Genomic DNA, 21,820 nt, shown 5'->3' on the forward strand with positions numbered 1-21,820 from the left:
CCACACTGCGGGGTGTCCTCATCCTTGTGTTCACTGTCCGCTCTAGTACTGGCTGTGCACCAGGATGGTGAGGGATAGGACTGGTGTCATGGCATATGATCGGATGAGATCGGTTGTGAGTCCGAAGTGTCACCTGATTATCTAAAGGAGCCCGAGAGTTAGAATCTTTCTGGCAATTAAAACCGCCCTCCCTCAGTGCAGATTGTGTTACATTGGCACTGGCTTGCATTTGTCCTAGGCCCCCCAAAGATGTCAAAATATTTAGTTGGTCAAGTAGAGGGGCAACTTCTTCCTTTAGAAGAGCTCTAAATTGAATCAGCAAGTCTGCCAATAGCGTCTGAGCCAAGGTTGGATACTTTGGATCTGTACCAGTGGTAGCAGCGGATTCTATTGTTAGATTTAACATAGGTGAATATTCTACACTTGGCTCATTCCCTCTTTTTGCTTTCTTACTATTAGTTGCCCCCCCAACTGTTTGCTCACGTTTCCCATTCTTACGTGTGCCTACACCCTTGACCCCCTTTCTAGTTACACTTGTCGCAACGTTCGCTTGGAGTGAGGGCGGCGGGGAAACATTACCAATAAGTGAAAGTGCTAGAGGAATGGTTTTGCGAATGGTCAAACCTACTGTTGGAAGGGTAAGATTGCGGGTAATTGACAACCGCCTTTCAGTACGTTCAATTTCAGTGGTACCAATACCTATGGACCTTTGTAACATTTTGTCGATAGATGTTGGGAGGGGCAGGGTAGCAGGGTTAACTTGGGCTCGAGACTTTTTAGTAGTACAAGTGCGTTTTCCCATATAATAATTTTAAAAGGCACTCTGTACTGTAACCACCCTTTGTATAGGTCAAACAGTCCAACAGGCAATAGACAGACAGACAAACCTTTTAGCAATCTCCTCAGGGAGGTTACCAGAAGAGTTTGTTGTGCTCATATGTAGAAATAACGGTTAACCTGTACCCCTTAAAGTCCACATAAACGTAGTCAATCAACCATAAGCATGCAACATTTTTAGTTTGTGATGATGAGGAGGGCACCAGAAGGGAACCAGTTTACTTGCCATGGCTGGGTGATTCTCACAGTAATCCTATAATAGGATTTCGAGTAGGGCACTGTTACTTTCTCCAGAGGATCGATCTTTAGGGTCCACTGCTGAGAAGTAGAAATCAAAGGGGGTGCCTCTTCCTGTCAGTGATGGGGCAAGGACCGGCCCGCCCTTGGCCCGAGTTTTGCCAGGCAGTGGCCCGTGCGCGTCCCGCGGGAAAGGCAGCACCGCTTTTGAGCACCTGTTGGCTCCTCCCCCACACCTGTGGCAGCTAGGTGAGGTCACAGAAAACCCTTGGACATGAAGTCCCACCAGGGTCTAGCGCAGCTGTGGAAAGTAGAAGTTGGAGCTCTGGAGGGGGTAAATGTCAATATTCTGAACCTGGGATGAAGTTCCCACCAGGGTATAACAGGAGCCACAGACTGGCCTCCACGAGCAAAAATCGGCTTCTCAGGTCCTGCGCCGCTGGAAAGGCAGCAGCACTTTTGAGCACGTGTTGGCTCCTCCCCCATTCCTGTGGCAGCTAGGTGAGGTCACAGAGCACCCTGGGACATGGAGTCCCACCAGGGTCTAGCGTGGCTGTGGAAAGTAGAGGTTGGAGCTCTGGAGGGGGGGTAAATGTCAATATTCTGAACCTGGAACAAAGTTCCCACCAGGATATAACAGGAGCCACAGACTGGCCCCCATGAGCGAAAAATGGCTTAACAATACCAATAAATAATTACTTAAAAATAATTATCAATTAATAATTAATTACCAATTAAATTTATGATAAATACAATTAAATGATAAATATTAAAACTGAATCACCAAATAATAATTAAATACAACATAATTAATTTTCAATACCAAAAAACAATAGTTATAAAAAAATATTTAGCAATTAATAATGAATTAACAATACATTATTGATAAACACCAATAAATAATATTTAATCAAATGTAATGGCCAATTATTATTTAATGAAAAATAAATTAATTTCCACAAAACAATATGTACTTATTAACACGTTATTATTAATTAATAATTAATTAACACAAAATGAATTATCAATACTCAACAATAAAATAAATAATTACTTAATTACAATTAAATTACTTCCCACCCTATTGCCCTATAACCTCACAACACACTTCAATAATAAATGAATACACTTAATATAATTACCAATTATTTAATTAATAGAAATTAATTACCAATTCATAAAAATTAACTACCAACAAATACAATTAAATAATTACTTAATTTCAATTAAATTACTTCCCACCCTTTTCCCCTATAAACCCACAACCCGCTACAGAACTAAAATGCAAAATCTATTTAAAAATAATTACTAATTCCTAAAAAAATGTTAATTAATTTACTATATTTAAATTACTTTCCACCCTATTCCCCTATAAACCCACAATCCGCTTTGGTACTAAAATGCATAATGTACTTAAAAAAATATTACTAACTTCTGAAAATGTAATATATATATTCTAAAACTAGTACAATAATTAACAAAAAATATAAATACAAACATATCAAATCCATAATAAAGTACATAACACTAATATTATTATCGATATTAGTAACATCAATATTTTTGCTATCGATATTACTAACTTCGATATTAACAAAAACAATATTTCTCACCTACAGGTCGATATCCTGGTCGTCGATATTCTTGATTTGGATATTGTGTCCCTTCGATATTTCCAACTTGATATTCTTGTAGGTCGACATTAAAAACTCAATATTTAGACTGTTTACCCATGATACCATATGCATTTAAGTTGCGGTATGGATTTTTAAGCACCTCCAGGACATAGCTTCTATACATGGTGGTCTCGGAGATACTGACTGCTGTCAAAGGTGAGTTCCATTTCTGTTTCGTTTAAAATATGAACATCCCTCAGATTCAATTTTATTGGGATTGGGGCTCCTGAAATGGATCTGCCTCTTTTGGGGGGTTGTGCAGGGGTCAGTTGCGGAGCTAATAGTAGGGACTGGCATTGTAGCTGCATGAGCACTGCTCTTAGACTGCTACCTATGCATGACAGAAGAGATGGTGGCTGCCATCACGTGAGTACCCTTAAAGAATTCTGCTTTTTGGCGCTTGGGTTTTACTTAGGACCTCATTCTGAGTTACACAGTACTGAGGAGAATGGTAATACTTCATGTGAGTTTTCAGAAACTGTACAGGAAAACCACCCCAGTACATAAATAAAAGCCGAACCACATGGAATGGGGAATTGCTAGGTGAGGCCGATCTCTCTGGTTATAAAACAACACCGAATTCCAAATTCCGTGGGGGATCAATGCATGCATTTACCAAGTGCTCTGATGAGTTGATAAATGTACGCAGGTACTACTGGGTTGTAGGATGATGGAGAAACTGAGAAAAATCCTAACTTTAAGACTTTCAGTATTCACAGAAGGCACTTAGGAGTCCTAAAGTTAGGACTCCTAACTTCTGTGAATACCGAAATGAGTAAGTGTCTTCTGTGAATACCAAAATGAGTAAGTGTCTTCTGTGAATACCAAAATGGTAGTAAGTTTAGGATTTTGTCTTAAGTTAGTTCTGTGAATCGGGCCCATTGTTTATAAGTACTCTGCCTATGTCTACAGGACCCCCACCCCTGGAACACTTAGGTGAGACTTTAGGGGTTCTGAATATGAAGAAATATTGCAGATCCTCCCTCTACAGTGCTCCTAGCACCAAATTCGAGTTTCTGCAATACTTTATCACAATGTGGGGACTGAAATGTGCAATTTCACTTAACCCGGGGCATATAAAACTCTTTTTTATAAGGGTCCACCCTATAAATACCTAACCCCCCACATCTGGGACACCTACGAGAGACCCTGAAGTACCTAATATGCCCTAACATTGCAGGTTATCCACTTTTAAGTGCCCCAAACACCAAAGTTGAGTTTGGGCACAATTTACTTTTTAAAAGCAGTCCTGCAACCCACGGCTACTTTTAAACGGACCTCAGGCTCAGCAGTGCACACATGCAAGTGCAGAAAGGGCTGCTGGCCTCTAAACTGCCTTGCCCTATTATATGCTACATACTTAGATGTAGTTTCAATCCCCCTGCCCTATTATGTACTAGGGCCGTATAGGGTAGGCCATGACAGTCACAGGGGGCACCTCAACCCATAGTGTAGGTGTTTTCACTGTATTCTAAGTGTCGCTTTCAGCACAGCACTGGCCCTGGGCCTGGTTAGGCAGATCCCAGAGTCACTCGGAGTCAGTTACCACCAGTACCAGTCAGCAAAAAGTTTGGGGGTGCCCAGTGCACAGGATGACTTTGCAACAAAGACAAATGTCAATACAAATTAATTGTCACCACCAAGGTGTTGGCCAGGTACTTTATTATTCCTTGTTTTCCATTAACCCCTTCGCTGCTGATGACGAGCTCAGCTCGTCATCAGCCACGGTGGTCGTGTGCGGATGACGAGCTGAGCTCGTCATCTAACGCGGCTTTTTTGAAAAAAGCCGCACAGCGGAAAAATCTGCCGTTAATATAGGTTCTGCTTTCATCGGTGCCTTGAGGTTGAAAGGTATGAGTAACTGCTAAATATCGACACATTTGAATGCAATATCAATGTCAAGTTGTATCGTTTTCCTCCCGAGACACCCAATTCCCTCAAGTATATGACTGAATTCTCTCAGTAGATCCTTGAGGTCTCTTCTGATAAAACTTCAGGAAAAGATTAATTTTAGGTCTTCCCTGTTAGCTCATATCTGTCCTGTTGAAGCAGCATATATTAATGTTCACGCAAATGTTGTGTGCTCTGTATATTGGCCTAAATGTCCATTCACCCTTATGTAGAATTATTTGCTTTCATTATATTTTCCATGTGGTTGTTTCTTTGTCATTTTTTTGCTTCTTTCTCACTGTTTCCACATTGTCAATCATATCTATTTTATTTTCCATGCATATTTTTCATAATCCCTTGTATTTCATCTCCCCTCCTTGCATGCTATTTGGTAAGTTTCCACCACCATCAAAATCTTCTTGATGCACTTCACGGGATGTTCCAAGAGGTAGGTGGCACCAGTCAAGCAGCTAATTATCTCCTGTAGTGTGAAGCTCATGCCAGATGGCCAGCTTGTGCTCTGGTGGCCATGATCCACAGAGTAATAGTAATCAGCTCCGATCATCAATGAGTGAACCTGTGTGGTTACCTCACCCTTTATTGGTACCATGTGCCAATCCCAGCAGGATGTGCATGATTGTAACATAGGGACCCAGGGTGCTGGGGTCACACTACAGCATGCCGATTATCTTACATTAGGTATGTGGTACAATGCCCTCTAGTTTTTCTATACAGAAAATTGTCTGGATACCTAAAGCTGGAAAATGTGGCAATACTGTGTCAAAGTGCAGCAACTTAGACTTGGAAGGGAGCTCAGACTCTCAAGGAGAGCCAATGAGGTTTTCCCCTGCCAGATTTTAAAAAGTGGGTCAAAAAAGTCACTTTTAAACGAAATTTTCAAAATATGTTGGCTAAATCCACAAGCATATCAGAAAATTCTGAAGAGAAGCCCACACAATAGACAATGCTTCAGTACCTGAGACAAGACAAATGGATGTCTTGTCAGCTCTTAGGTCTGGAATATCCCACAAACAGTCCTTACATTGTCACCCTCAGGTTTCCACAGCTCATCCCATGCTCACTTTCTTTTGCCATTGACAACAATCAGATGACTCATTGTCTGTGATGTCTTAACGGCAGTGGATGAGCTAGAGGGGGCAGGGTGGCAGCCAGTCTCCCCTCTATCATAACACCAAGGCATTGTGAGCCCAACCAATCACATGCACTAACTCACACACTTTACTTTATGACGAAGCCAATGGTACATGGGTAAGCAAATTAGTGATTGACATCTGTCAAAACTCCATTGTATGCCTTAAAGGGCAGCATAAAGCAATTGCCTTTTTGCTGAACATGTAGCAAGTAAGTTTTAAATTCTATGATGTTTTGACTAATTAAGACAAATCAGGATGCATAAATAAGCAATCAAACTGAGCAAGTAGTGCATCAGCCACTGTAATGCAAAAACGCCTGATGCCAAAACAAAATGCATCATTTTAAACCGTAAAAAAACTGTTAAGTGGCATGATTTTCCCATTTATTTATTTATTTTGTTAAGGAACTCCTACGGAGGTCCACAAAAACACACCAGCAGATTAAAAAAGACTAACTTTACATACAATTCTTCCTTATACAATGGTGTAAAAATTCTTATATAAAATATACTGGGAGGTGTGCAAATCGTGCTAAAAATACATGAAGCAATCAAATAACCAATCAATCAATATTATGTAATGACAATAGAATTACTGTTAAAAAAAATCCTAGTAAATAGGCACAAATGTTTAAAAAAATGTATATATCTTAAAACAAACCATTACATTCGGAGGGGCCAAAACCAATGATTGTGCCTCCTGGGCAGAGTGAATATTGAATTTGATCAAAACTGGCTTTAATAACAGTCGCCTGGCACTTTGCACCTTTGAACATACAAATGAAACATGATTTAGATCTTGAATTCGCAACTGGCACAATTCACAAAATCTCTTCTCTCTAAGTGTTTTTTCCCAGATACAAGTGACTTCTCTTAGATACAACAAATTAAATCTCAGTAGGAGCCTTTTAATCCTGTGACAGATATTCCAAGTTAAATAAGACTGTGGTTTATTCCCCAAGGCACTCCCACTGAACGCCTTATTACTGTACCTGGACTGACTTGAGGCAGCGTCTCTCTCACCAAACTGATAGGGGATCTAGTCTTCTTCAAAAGCTGTTTCAATACAGATTTAGGCATAGGAGAAGCAGGGTTCAAACTAAGACCAAATGTATCATTTTGACATAAAAGGACTTAAAAAATGTTGATTGATCGATTAGCGTGCCAAAAATTTCTATTCTCAGGGCAGCCCTAAGTGTAGCCTCCTCCCCAGAAAAGAGAGTTACCCCACCTAAGAACCGCTGCCAGGGATAAAATGAAGGACAAGACTAATCCACATTCAAGGCGCAGGACATGTGGGGCGGCCAAAGAGTTTCAATTTGCAAATTTGACCCAGGATTCGTCCTTCCACCTTATCGAAAGAGAGCCAATAATTCATGTCCAACACCTCGGCATCATATATTAACAAAGGAGGGATTTTGACCTTAAAAACAGATAAAACATGGGCAAAATGGTGTCTCCCGCAAGTTGTATAGAATCTGTTTAATGCACTTGCCTGGGAGATAGCTTTACTAACACAATGTTTAACATGCTCCAAATCTCTCTAGATATAGGTACGAGTAAACCAGTTCCAATTTTTTAGAACCAAGCCTCCATCTTAGACATCTCTTTATTCTGAACCCCTTCTTACGAAAAAACAAAATCTTGCTTTTTGCAATATTAATTTTCAAGAAGTGAGCCTCTGCATATTTACTTAGGGCTTGCATTCGACGTTGCAGGCCAATAGGCGTTAGATAGCATATTGCAGCATCATCTGCATATAATAGAGAGCCAACGGGCATTGTACCAATTTTGGGGGCTTCCCCCTTACAGAATTCAGAGCGCCGGGGAGATCAGCAATATACAAATTAAATAAAAGTGTTGCTGATAGGTAACCCTGCTTGAGCCCATTATGCATTCTATTTTTACATGATAACCCCCGCAAACCTCCCATCAAAACCTGGCACCAGGTGTCTTTATGCAATTCAATAATGAAACCCAAAAGATGATATGGTATGCCAAGGAGGACAAGTTTTCTCCACAGCATCTGGTGGTCCACTTTGTCAAACGCCGCGGAGAAATCAACAAAACTGTATAAATTGGCATACCTCGGGAGAAAACATATTTCTCTACAATTGTCTGAACAACTGCTATATTATCCAGGGTGCCATGGTTCTTTCTAAAACCAGCTTGTTCCGGTGGAAGAATATTCTGATCATAAACCCATTGTTGTAGATAACATAATATGCTTTTTGCAAATAGTTTGTCTGAGGCATCCAGGAGGGCAATCTGTCTTAAAACTATCCGGCACCGTTTTCCGTCCTTTTTTATACAGAGGGACTGTAATGCTCCCCTTTCAAGTGGGGGGATTTTATTCATAAGAAAAAAATATTTAAAACGTCGCTCTAAAAAATCACTCCATGCTTCTGGCTCCTTTTTGATTAGTGCAATTGGGATTCCATCTGGCCCTTGTGCGCCGGAGGTTCTAGCATTCTTTATATAACTTTCCACTTCCTTTCCTGACAGGGGGCCAAATTCAGTAAATTCAATAGACACAGGTTTAACCCAATCAGTCATCACAAGAGAAACTGGGCTATTCTTACCATATAATAGGGAGATGTAATCCACCCAGTCCTTTTCTGGAATCGGTTTGGGTAGAGCCCTCTGCCTTGAATCGCAGTATTCCTCATTCAAGTGCCAATACTTTCTTGAGTCTTTGGCCCTTGCTGCTTCCCTCAGCCCAATCCAATTGGCATCAAGTTCCCTTCTTTTTTCACTGAGCCTAAAACATCTTCTCACTCGCTTAAGGCAATTGATTTCCTGTTGCCGACCAGTGAGGAAATGTATAAGTTGTTTTCGGATGAGTTGGTTAATTGTTTGTTTTAAAGATGTCATATGGGACGTATCCTGTTTATACAGGCAAGGTTCAGAAGATGTATAGCTTAAATTGCAAATCTTTCCATTTGAGCCTCAAAGAAGGGCACAATATTGGAGTAAGTAAAACGCTGCTTTTCTACATAGGCCATCTTCACAATCGAGCCTACCTCAAAGATGTTTTTTGCGTCCAGAAAGACCAACCATTTGCTTTGTGAAAAGTGGCCATGCCCTGACCAGCATTGTTATGTTATGTTAGGGACTCTTGTATAGCGCACAACTCACCCGGGGGCATCTCGGCGCTTACTTAGCGAAAATTAGTGCAGAAAATAGGAAGCAGTTAATGGATGTAAGTTAGAACAAAAAAGTTTTCAGCTGTTTCCTGAAAACCAAGTAGGAAGAGCATTTACGTAGGGCCATTGGGAGCTGGTTCCACTAATTAAGGGCAACATATGAAAAGGCTCTACCCCCTGTACGGGTAAGACGTATACAGGGGATCTTTAGTAGGGCTAATGAGTTGGATCTAAGATTACAGCCCGAGATCTATTCAATGAGCTTCTTTTGTAAATAAAGAGGACCCTTTCCATTCAGAGCATTAAATGTGAGGCAACAGATCTTAAAAAAGGACAGTTTTTTCACTGGAAGCCAGTGAAGCTCTCTCAGTATAGGGAGTGAAGGAGAGCCGGGAGGATGGTTTAGTATGAAACTTGCGGCAGTGTTTCGAATCACTTGTAGCTTGGCTAACAGTGTCTCGCCCACTTCCGCCAATAGAGCATTTTCGTTGTCGAGGCGACTTATAACCATTGCCTGGACCATGGTTCTTTGATGTTTCTCCGGCAAGAAAGGTAGTATCTTGCGCAGAAGGTGTAGACTATAGTAGCAGGAACTAATAGTAGGTGTAATGTGGGACTTCATCGTAAGGATTTGGTCCAGTTTGGTCCTTTCCCCGAATCCAATGTGGGTAGATCAAAAGCCACTGTCATATCCACTATGCTATGGTCGCTCCATATCGACAGGCGAACAAAGATATTATCACAAGCCCCAAACACTTGATAGGAAACAATCACATAGTCTAAAAGGCTCTGATTGTGTTGAGTGAAAGGTAAAATGTGCTATTTTATCAGTGGGCACTCTTCCATTTAGAATAACAAGATCTATGCTTCTGATGCTATCAAGCAAAAGAAACCCCCGCCTATCTGTTTTTACTTTTTTTGGTAATAAAATCTAGGGGCTGTGCCAAATTTCTTCTTTGTCAGTATTGGCATAAATCCTCGAGGCAGAGTTCAACATTTCTGCATTTAAGTCCCCTACTAATGTCACTAGATGGCATTTTTCCCTGATAGCTATCTCCTGAATAAAAGAGAAAAATACATGCAAAAGATGATCCAAATTTTTCCCAAGGAGTATATACAAGTTTGCCACAGGGAAGCAAATGAACCTGCTGGAATCTCCCAGACACGCCAACTTCACATATATACAGATGTTTGAAGGGTGGCAGAAGACCTTCTGATTCCAAGTGATGGAGTTTTTAAGCGAAATAGAGACCCCCCCACTAGCTTGTCCCCTTTCCGAACGCTTAACATGGCAAGAGTAAACAAAATAACCATCACATTGAAACTCATTACAAGACCACATTTCTTGTAAGCAAAAAATTAAAGGGTTCATAATTTTCAAGGAATTCAGTTTAGTTTCATTGGGACCCAGACAGGCCATATTCCAAGACAAGAGTAGTCCACCCAGGCTAACTCAACGGAGCACTCCTTACTACTTCCGGATGAGTGTCATTCAGGGCTCTTGCAACCCAACTCCACTGGGTGAATTTATCTTCTATGTCTGGGGTCTGAGGGGCAATTGCTACACTGGACACAACATTTATTGAACGCCCCCTCCAGTCCAAGGAAACCACTATATCTTTGGAATTGCCCACAGAGTACTCTGTATCGGGGCCCAATGCATCTAGCGCCACTGAATTAGTAGCCCTAGAAACTTTCAAATGATGTGTTTTGTGGCCCACAATTTGATATTCCTCATATTCATTAACAGATGCTATATCAAGCACTTGTTTAAAAAAAATGCTCACAATTCTTCAAAACCAAGTTGACCACTATCAGGGAGCAAAAAGTGACCTCAGAATCCGGAACATTGTCATGTACCTTAATCATCACATTTAAAATATCCGTGCTTGCTATCAACTTTAATCCATCTAGTTCCAAGAATAAGCTAAGAATATATCCTCTGGTTACCGGAATAGATTCATTAGCAAATAGCTAGATAAAATCCACCATGGTAGATAAACCAATCTACACCCCACTAGTTTTCTTTGGAGCGTCTCTCCAGGGAATCCATAAAGGGACCCTATTCATAAAGCTTGCAACTTGTATACCACCATGGTGTTGGATATTCGAGTATGAGACAGTATTGAGAGATGGGGCCTCAATATTTCTATCATGCAGAGACGAGGTCCCTATTTAGGTTCTATTCGGCCCAACCTGAGGATTAATTGGGACTTGGGGTCCTCCCTCTAGGTTACCGTCCACCCTGGGATCAGTGGAGTCAATGACCCGAGTCTCTGTCTGCAGCGAAGGGACCCCCATAACCCATTGGCATTTCCCTCCCGATGGATCTGCTAACTCATTAGAGGAGGGATGGATTACTTGGAGGGACTGCGACAACCGGGTTAGAGGAAATACTCCCGGTCCAGACTCCCAGTTAATGCCATGGGTGCTCTGATGGATTCTCTTGCGTTGCCATCTGCTAACAGTGCTTTAGGGCCTCCATTCTCCAATATTAAATGGGTATCGCTCTGGCTTTCCAAAATCCAGGAAAAGTGCAATTTTGACACTTTTCGTTTGGAAAGTCGTCTCGTTTTTTTCTGTTTCTTTTTCATATTTTCCCCCTTATGTTTTGATACCAGACTATCCGTCTTACCTACTTTCAGTCCTCCCTTCCCTAACAATGTAGGGGAGTTCACCTGGGTAGTAGGAGAGATTAACGCCTTCCCCTCCCCACCTGCTTAGTTTGCTTGGCATGGCCCCTGATTTTTTCAACATCTCCGGCGCCCCCCATTCTACCCTTCTTAAACAGAGGGAAGATTTTCAAGGTGGGTTTCTCTAAAGGGAGACTCAGCTCTGCCTCCTCAGATAATGTGCTTAAACATAACTCTTCCTTATAAAGATTACACACAGGAGCCATGGGGGGCACCAGGAAAAGGGAAGTTCCTGCCTGTGCGGAGAAGTCTTTCGACTCTCCTGAGGGAAGGTATGCAACAGGCCTATTACTTGGCCGTTCTCCCATATGGGAGAGGATCGTAGAGATAGGCTTAGTGGTAACAGACTTATTTACCTTTTGCACTTCAGATAGCAATACAGAAATAATTTCCAGTATGTGGTCAGAACTCAGTACAGATTTTTCTAATAAGGACAATATGAAATTACATTTTTTTTCAATACAAACAAGACATTTTGAGGGCACACCCTCTCTCTCTCTCATATCCCCATTTTAGTTGAGAATTAGGTAAGAATACATCATCGGCAGACTCCATAGAGGTACCAATCAAATGACCTATGCTACAGTATAAGAAAGGCATAGAAAGACGCCTAGGAGTTGAGCTTACAATTAGAGTGTTTTCTCCTCAGTGTCCACTCATTAACTGATTGTCCTTATGCCTACAGTCAAAATGGTCTCCCCAGTCCCTTTTTTGAGCTTCTATATCAATGTACGGGAGTGTAAAGTCTTCCCCTGGCATTGACTCTTCCCAGAACTTTGCCTTCTCCACCATGGGAGTGCCAAGGCGATTATTCAGACCGCCATCCCATCCTGATCCCTTATGGAAGTCCGCCTGAGCTGGTAAAACCTCAATCATACACCCATTCCTTGATTGCTTTGACTGCTTTGTCCTATTTAATAAAATGATTGCCTGACTCTGCTGGATCGATTCAGAAAAGGGGGTGGTGATGAACAGAGTGTCTGAATTAAGCAGACCGCTCTTACCCAGTCCAAAGATCAGGGCCTGATCCATCACCGTTATTTATCTCACTGCACCATCCCAGCTCAGAACCTGGCTATATGCAAATCAGTCTGTCCCTGGCCCAGTGCATCATGGGAACAGGGCAGACTAAACTACCAAGCTAATTCCTCACCAGAAAGGAGACAAGCTACCGGGGACCGGTTTCTGGAGTTTCAGCCGTCTTCGGCCCGGCTTGCTTGAATCCTGATGGTGCAGCGAGAAAGGGACTCATGTCTGAGTATACCCTGCCACACCTATAGTGGCCAAAATCGATTCAGAAAAGGGGGTGGTGATGAACAGAGTGTCTGAATTAAGCAGACCGCTCTTACCCAGTCCAAAGATCAGGGCCTGATCCATCACCGTTATTTATCTCACTGCACCATCCCAGCTCAGAACCTGGCTATATGCAAATCAGTCTGTCCCTGGCCCAGTGCATCATGGGAACAGGGCAGACTAAACTACCAAGCCAATTCCTCACCAGAAAGGAGACAAGCTACCGGGGACCGGTTTCTGGCATTTCAGCCGTCTTCGGCCCGGCTTGCTTGAATCCTGATGGTGCAGCGAGAAAGGGACTCATGTCTGAGTATACCCTGCCACACCTATAGTGGCCAAAATCGATTCAGAAAAGGGGGTGGTGATGAACAGAGTGTCTGAATTAAGCAGACCGCTCTTACCCAGTCCAAAGATCAGGGCCTGATCCATCACCGTTATTTATCTCACTGCACCATCCCAGCTCAGAACCTGGCTATATGCAAATCAGTCTGTCCCTGGCCCAGTGCATCATGGGAACAGGGCAGACTAAACTACCAAGCCAATTCCTCACCAGAAAGGAGACAAGCTACCGGGGACCGGTTTCTGGCATTTCAGCCGTCTTCGGCCCGGCTTGCTTGAATCCTGATGGTGCAGCGAGAAAGGGACTCATGTCTGAGTATACCCTGCCACACCTATAGTGGCCAAAATCGATTCAGAAAAGGGGGTGGTGATGAACAGAGTGTCTGAATTAAGCAGACCGCTCTTACCCAGTCCAAAGATCAGGGCCTGATCCATCACCGCTATTTATCTCACTGCACCATCCCAGCTCAGAACCTGGCTATATGCAAATCAGTCTGTCCCTGGCCCAGTGCATCATGGGAACAGGGCAGACTAAACTACCAAGCCAATTCCTCACCAGAAAGGAGACAAGCTACCGGGGACCGGTTTCTGGCATTTCAGCCGTCTTCGGCCCGGCTTGCTTGGATCCTGATGGTGCAGCGAGAAAGGGACTCATGTCTGAGTATACCCTGCCACACCTATAGTGGCCAAAATCGATTCAGAAAAGGGGGTGGTGATGAACAGAGTGTCTGAATTAGGCAGACCGCTCTTACCCAGTCCAAAGATCAGGGCCTGATCCATCACCGTTATTTATCTCACTGCACCATCCCAGCTCAGAACCTGGCTATATGCAAATCAGTCTGTCCCTGGCCCAGTGCATCATGGGAACAGGGCAGACTAAACTACCAAGCCAATTCCTCACCAGAAAGGAGACAAGCTACCGGGGACCGGTTTCTGGCATTTCAGCCGTCTTCGGCCCGGCTTGCTTGAATCCTGATGGTGCAGCGAGAAAGGGACTCATGTCTGAGTATACCCTGCCACACCTATAGTGGCCAAAATCGATTCAGAAAAGGGGGTGGTGATGAACAGAGTGTCTGAATTAAGCAGACCGCTCTTACCCAGTCCAAAGATCAGGGCCTGATCCATCACCGTTATTTATCTCACTGCACCATCCCAGCTCAGAACCTGGCTATATGCAAATCAGTCTGTCCCTGGCCCAGTGCATCATGGGAACAGGGCAGACTAAACTACCAAGCCAATTCCTCACCAGAAAGGAGACAAGCTACCGGGGACCGGTTTCTGGCATTTCAGCCGTCTTCGGCCCGGCTTGCTTGAATCCTGATGGTGCAGCGAGAAAGGGACTCATGTCTGAGTATACCCTGCCACACCTATAGTGGCCAAAATCGATTCAGAAAAGGGGGTGGTGATGAACAGAGTGTTTGAATTAAGCAGACTGCTCTTACCCCATCCAAAGATCAGGTCCTGATCCATCACCGTTATTTATCTCACTGCACCATCCCAGCTCAGAACCTGGCTATATGCAAATCAGTCTGTCCCTGGCCCAGTGCATCATGGGAACAGGGCAGACTAAACTACCAAGCCAATTCCTCACCAGAAAGGAGACAAGCTACCGGGGACCGGTTTCTGGCATTTCAGCCGTCTTCGGCCCGGCTTGCTTGAATCCTGATGGTGCAGCGAGAAAGGGACTCATGTCTGAGTATACCCTGCCACACCTATAGTGGCCAAAATCGATTCAGAAAAGGGGGTGGTGATGAACAGAGTGTCTGAATTAAGCAGACCGCTCTTACCCAGTCCAAAGATCAGGGCCTGATCCATCACCGTTATTTATCTCACTGCACCATCCCAGCTCAGAACCTGGCTATATGCAAATCAGTCTGTCCCTGGCCCAGTGCATCATGGGAACAGGGCAGACTAAACTACCAAGCCAATTCCTCACCAGAAAGGAGACAAGCTACCGGGGACCGGTTTCTGGCATTTCAGCCGTCTTCGGCCCGTCTTGCTTGAATCCTGATGGTGCAGCGGGAAAGGGACTCATGTCTGAGTATACCCTGCCACACCTATAGTGGCCAAAATCGATTCAGAAAAGGGGGTGGTGATGAACAGAGTGTCTGAATTAAGCAGACCGCTCTTACCCAGTCCAAAGATCAGGGCCTGATCCATCACCGTTATTTATCTCACTGCACCATCCTAGCTCAGAACCTGGCTATATGCAAATCAGTCTGTCCCTGGCCCAGTGCATCATGGGAACAGGGCAGACTAAACTACCAAGCCAATTCCTCACCAGAAAGGAGACAAGCTACCAGGGACCGGTTTCTGGCATTTCAGCCGTCTTCGGCCCGGCTTGCTTGAATCCTGATGGTGCAGCGAGAAAGGGACTCATGTCTGAGTATACCCTGCCACACCTATAGTGGCCAAAATCGATTCAGAAAAGGGGGTGGTGATGAAAGTGTAAGAATTGGCTTTTGTAGTTTGGTTTGCCCTGTTCCCATCATGCACTGGGACAGGAACAGACTAATTTGCATACAGCCAGGTTCTGAAACTGGGATGGTGCAGTGAGCTAAAAAACGGTGTTGGATCTAGCCCTGATCTCTTGACTGGGTGAGAATTTTCTGCTTAATTCAGAAACTCTGTCCCTCACCACCCCTTGTTGTAAATATTTTTGTCCACCCTAAGCGTGGAAGGTTATACTCAGATGTGAGTCCCTTGCTCATTGCACCATCAGGATTCAAGCAAACCGGGCCGAAGACGGCTGTAATGCCAGAAACTGGTCCCCGGGAGCTTGTTTCCTTCCCAGTGTAAGAATTGGCTTTTGTAGTTTGGTTTGCCCTGTTCCCATCATGCACTGGGACAGGAACAGACTAATTTGCATACAGCCAGGTTCTGAAACTGGGATGGTGCAGTGAGCTAAAAAACGGTGTTGGATCTAGCCCTGATCTCTTGACTGGGTGAGAGTTTTCTGCTTAATTCAGAGACTCTGTCCCTCACCACCCCTTGTTGTAAATATTTTTGTCCACCCTAAGCGTGGAAGGGTATACTCAGATGTGAGTCCCTTGCTCATTGCACCATCAGGATTCAAGCAAACCGGGCCGAAGACGGCTGTAATGCCAGAAACCGGTCCCCGGGAGCTTGTTTCCTTCCCAGTGTAAGAATTGGCTTTTGTAGTTTGGTTTGCCCTGTTCCCATCATGCACTGGGACAGGAACAGACTAATTTGCATACAGCCAGGTTCTGAAACTGGGATGGTGCAGTGAGCTAAAAAACTGTGTTGGATCTAGCCCTGATCTCTTGACTGGGTGAGAGTTTTCTGCTTAATTCAGAGACTCTGTCCCTCACCACCCCTTGTTGTAAATATGACTCTGCTGGATGGCAAGATGATCAGAATCCAAAAGAGCACCGGGAGGTGTGTCAAACGGTTTCTTCCTGGAGCCATCCTCCAATCTTTCAGTAATCTGATCCAGAGACCGGGGCCCTTCACTAAACTGCACTTGGCACCCAGCAAGGCTACCTTGAGGTTCCAGCGAATCCGCAAGAGGCAATGAAGAAGAGGTTCAAGGCATAACAGGATTGAAATTAAAGGTCTGGCCTTCTTGGGCCACAGCTTTCACCTCAGGGTCAATCCGAGGCATCTTACAGAAAAGACAGTTATAAGAGGGTGGGATTTATAGCAGAGATGCTGTAATTGACTAGTGTCACTAAATGATCTTCTTAGTTTATGACTTGATGAGGAGGAGTGACGAGGAATGTCATTTATTGCATACAATGTCCCTGCCACCTTTCATACATTGGTAAGACCACACAAGAAGTGAAGAAAAGAATAGTACAACACCAATCCTGGATTAGGTGTAAGGTATTGAAAGCGCCTTTAGTAGAACACTATATTCAGGATTCACATGGCCCAAAGGATATGAAATGGTTTGTGCTGGAGGTGGTGAAGAGTTCGAAAAGGAGGACCAATGTAAATCGTCTGCTAACATTAAAAGAAAACAGATGGATATGGACTAGCAGGACGATGGAATATGGATTAAACCTATATGTAGAATGGCACAGTTTAGCGACCCTATAATGTGGTCAATAAGGACTACTATACTACAGTACATGTGGTGTGGTCTTGTGCAATGATTACCCTGTAACTATGACTTTCAGATAGTGAGGTATTCTTTTACTGGTCTGGTGTAGAGGGGGTCCTCCCCATGATTGAGGTAATCGTCTATTTCGCGATATTGGCTCGTTTGAGTGGAACCTACCGTGATATTCACTTTATCACATAGTCGTTTTTAAGCAGGTGTATACCTAAGGTCTGTTGTGCACTTTTAGGCATTATGTCGTTAGTTTATAATCTGTGTTATAATTTTTGTCATATTTTTTTGTTTACACTTTCTTCATTATATGGCACTCCATCATCACCAACTACCTGTATTAGATGACTTTGGGGATTGTAATATTGACTTGGCAGGTTAGCCAGTCCTACTAAGATGGCCGCCCCATTTCTATGCGCGTTGGTAATCGTATGCGCATGCCCGTGTTCTGACCGACTTTTTCGGCCCTTCCTTGAGGGAAGGTGATTGGAGGTGACTTCAGTCTACTATCATTCTAATGGAGGGATTAGAACCGTAAATAGAGCCTACTCACAAGGCGTGTTGATATAGTTCCGTACCCTTTTCCTTAGAGCAGGGCTTCTAACTTATGTTAGGGGATAGATTCATTAGTATTAGTGATAATCCGTCCTTTTGTAAGAGTGTTAGTATATCTTCCATGGAGTTATGCTTATTTCGGGCGTTGTAAGCCCCAAACGGGAGAGATTCCATCTTTCTTTCTGCCTCGGCAGCTTGAGATGCTTCTAGGTCAAATGTAATGTTTTAGTTATGAGGTGTTGTTCGCTTGGAGAGAACCGGCTCAGGCTGGCCCTTATCGAAAGACTGTATTTTTCTCCATTCCGAAGACATAACATCAGGCTGCTGAGTCCAGACTTCATATTAATAAGGTGACATCGACCCTTTCTTATTAGCGTGTACACATTCTAACCTTTCATTTTCCTTTGCAGGCTATATGTTATAGTATAGTGTTATATTATTATATTGTTATTGTGATAAATAAAGTACCCCAGTTCTTAGTGAACCGGCATGTGCCTCTTGTTCTTGTATAATAAAGGTAACCTGTTCTTCTAGTCAGGTGCTGTCTCCCGAACGGACGCAACTCCCGATCGGGTAAACAGTAACTGAATAATGAGGGAGAGAGGAGCCCTTGAAATGGAGAATAAGTCGTACATCCTATAATTTGGCCATCATTGTGTGATCTATAATATTGTAGTATTGTACCTCTAGTAAATAACGAGAGATTCCCCGACATGAGGAGCTAACGGTATTCATAGGAAAGTGATTGTTGTTGTGAGGCGGCGTTAATGAGAGCATTAGGGGGGAAACTGATGTGTATACCCACACGATTGTGGCTTGTACGGAGATAAAAGAGAGTACCAGGGGGGATACTGGTATTTATACCCACAAGATTGTGGCTTGAGCGAGCACTGGTTGCGACCAGTGTGTAATGGTATATAATCAGAACTGCCTTAGGGTAGAATAGTCTGGGCCTGAGTTGCCGTGAGACTATATGGTAAGAGTGTGGTATTATAGAAAACTTAGGCATGTATATTGGAAATTCCCCATCCTTGGGTAGGAGACATAGATACCTGTTGTAAATAGGTCCTAAGGAGGGAGGTGATTACGTTCCGGCTGGGTTGGTGGTGCTCTGGTGAGCTGATTCTATCTGGGCCGAGAATCCGGTCGTTACATCTGGCGTCACGAACTGTTTACGAAGCCTGTGTGCGCTGTATTGTTTTTATCTTGTTGGTTTGTGCTCAGCTCGTACGTGATTTACTTTGTATATTATTTGTTAATAGTTGTATATATCTCTTTGGTTTCTCAAAATGTTTTTGTGGAGATCGAAATCTACTTTCAAATTGGCTGTTGAAATTCCCGGCTGGGAATCAACGCCTTACGAGGCCTTGGCCCGTGAGTGGGCCGATTCTACTGGTTTGAGTGAAAATTGGAGTTCTTGTTTGGAGCTGGCGGAGCCAGCTAATGTGATTTCTTGTTTGCAGAAAGCGCCAGTAGTGAAGGGTGATGAACTTCCTATTTTAGGACACAGAGGTTGGATTGTTTTAACTGCGTACAGGATTGTACATGAGAAACTTTTAAAATTGCAGAAGCAATATGTGGATATGGAAGAAAAGTTTGTTGAAGTGCAAAATGCTCATACTCTTTTGCGTTGTCAAAATAAATTGCTTGCCAACAAGCTTGAAACTTATCAGACTATAGCCGAAAGGGCTGCTGTTCGCATTGCGAAATACAAATATAAGAATCGTCGTGGTCGTGTTTCTAAACGTAAGGTGCGTCTGGTCGTGGCGAAAGCCGGTCTGGACTGGAATCCTGATGAATAGGATGGCAATATCTGGGACTCGAATGATTCTGGCTCCTCGGCTGAGGAGTCTGACAGGCGCGAGTTTTCTCGCTCCGGACGTGACTGTAAATCTACTTCTTGTGACAAACATGATGATTCCAGCGACCGTGGTCGTTCTTCCCGTTCTAATGACGCTTCTCATTCTGAATGTTCCTCTAAATCTATGGATCGAGCTTCTTCGGATGCTCGTCCGGAGGTTTCTGCGCATCCGGTTTTTCGACGAAAATTACAACAAGCTCCTGGTAATCCAAATGGTATTCCTTTGGATAGTTTAGAAGATTTTACACAACAGGAAGTTAATGACATTTTGCAACGATTTCGTCAACGGCCTGGTGAGGCCTTGCTTACGTGGATGGTGCGCCTTTATGAGTTGGGCGCTGCAGGTATCATGTTAGATGCAGGTGATGCCTTGAAATGTTGTTCCTTGAGTTCCGATTCTACTGTACAAGATCATTTTCGGAATTTTAATGGTGCCGGTCAGACTAGTCTACTCCAGTTAGCGACTGACAGCTGTAATCACAAAAACCCTACTGAATCTGATTGGCCTGTGAATGACAAGCCGTGGTACACCTTGCGCGATGCGGTGCAACGGCTGAAAGAGGAAGTGATGAAAACTGCTATTTTTTTTAGTACAGCTGACAGATTATTGGATGGTTTGTTGACACCTTCTGTGTGCAATCGCATTATCCGTTCTTCTCCTGTTGCTTATAAGCAAGTTATGATGGCTTTGCTAATTAATCAAACTGACAATCCTTTGTCTATGGTGCTTGAATCTGTCCGTCAGCTTGGTGAGTTGGGTGACTGGTTTAAACCTGAGAGACAGTCCAGACCTGAGAGTCGTACTGCTGGAGATCATAAATTCTCTAGACGCGATATGTTTCTTGCGCTGTTGGCTGATGGTGTGAAACAGGAAGACATTGATGGTGAGCCTAATAATCGCTTGTGGGACATGTTTCACAAGCGTGGTTTGGATCGAAAGGAGGGTGCCCGACGTGTGCGGAAGAATGATTGTGATCGTGGATATTCTGATGACAGTGGTGATGAAAGACGTCGTGATGATTCTGATCGTCATGGTGAACGACGGCATGAGCGTGATATGTCTCCTCGCCGTGCAAAGGAGAGGGGGCGAGAGGGGGAAAGAGAAAGGGGGAGAGATGACCATGTTAACAGCAGATATAGAGAGGAAAGGGATCAGTCCCCTGAGTTGAGGAGAAGGGAGGATCGACACAGACTTTCCGATCGAAATTCGCAGTACCAGGCAGATGACAAAAATCCATTTCGTCATGGAGATGGATATGAACACAATGTTTTAACACCCAAGAAGTATGAGAGCATTTACCCTGATTTGTCCTGGTTGGCAGAACGCAGTAAAAATGACTAGGAAATAGGTCAAGCTCCAGTACGCAGGTGGGCTCACAAAGACAATAGACCCTATGTAGATATTGAATTTTTTTGGAAACATCGTAATATCCAAAGGGCCCGGGCATTGGTAGATACGGGAGCGGAGGCCACTCTTATTCATGGAAAATCAAAGAAATTTAAAGGTCAATTTTTCACAATTACTGGTTTAGGTGGAAAGGAAACCCCTGCAGTGCAAACTACACTTGAAATTAAAATAGGTAGAATTCCCCGAAAAGAGTATTCTATGTTAGTTGTGCCGCTTTTGGAATACATAATTGGAATTGATATTTTGAAAGGAATGACATTGCATTTAGATGACGGTTGTTATCAATTTGGAAGTAAATATTATATATCGTCCAGACCTGTATGAGTTGGTCGTTTGAGAATGCCCCCATGAAAATTCCTCAGGCTACACAGGCTGTCTGTCAAAAGCAGTATCGTATCCCAGGTGTACATGAAGAAATTAGTGCTCCGATTCAGGATTTGGTGGATGCAGGAGTTATAACTCCGGTTACTTCTGCTTGGAATAATCCCGTTTGGCCCGTGCGTAAGAGTGATAATTCTTGGCGCATGACTGTTGATTACCGCGAATTGAATAAACATACACCCCCTTTGACTGTTGCAGTACCAGATATCATTACTTTAATTGAGAGAATTCAAAAACATTCAGGTACATGGTACGCGTCCATTGATATTGCCAATG

The sequence above is a fragment of the Lissotriton vulgaris genome, chromosome 5, assembly GCF_964263255.1.
Source record: "Lissotriton vulgaris chromosome 5, aLisVul1.2, whole genome shotgun sequence".
Taxonomy (NCBI): Eukaryota; Metazoa; Chordata; class Amphibia; order Caudata; family Salamandridae; genus Lissotriton; species Lissotriton vulgaris.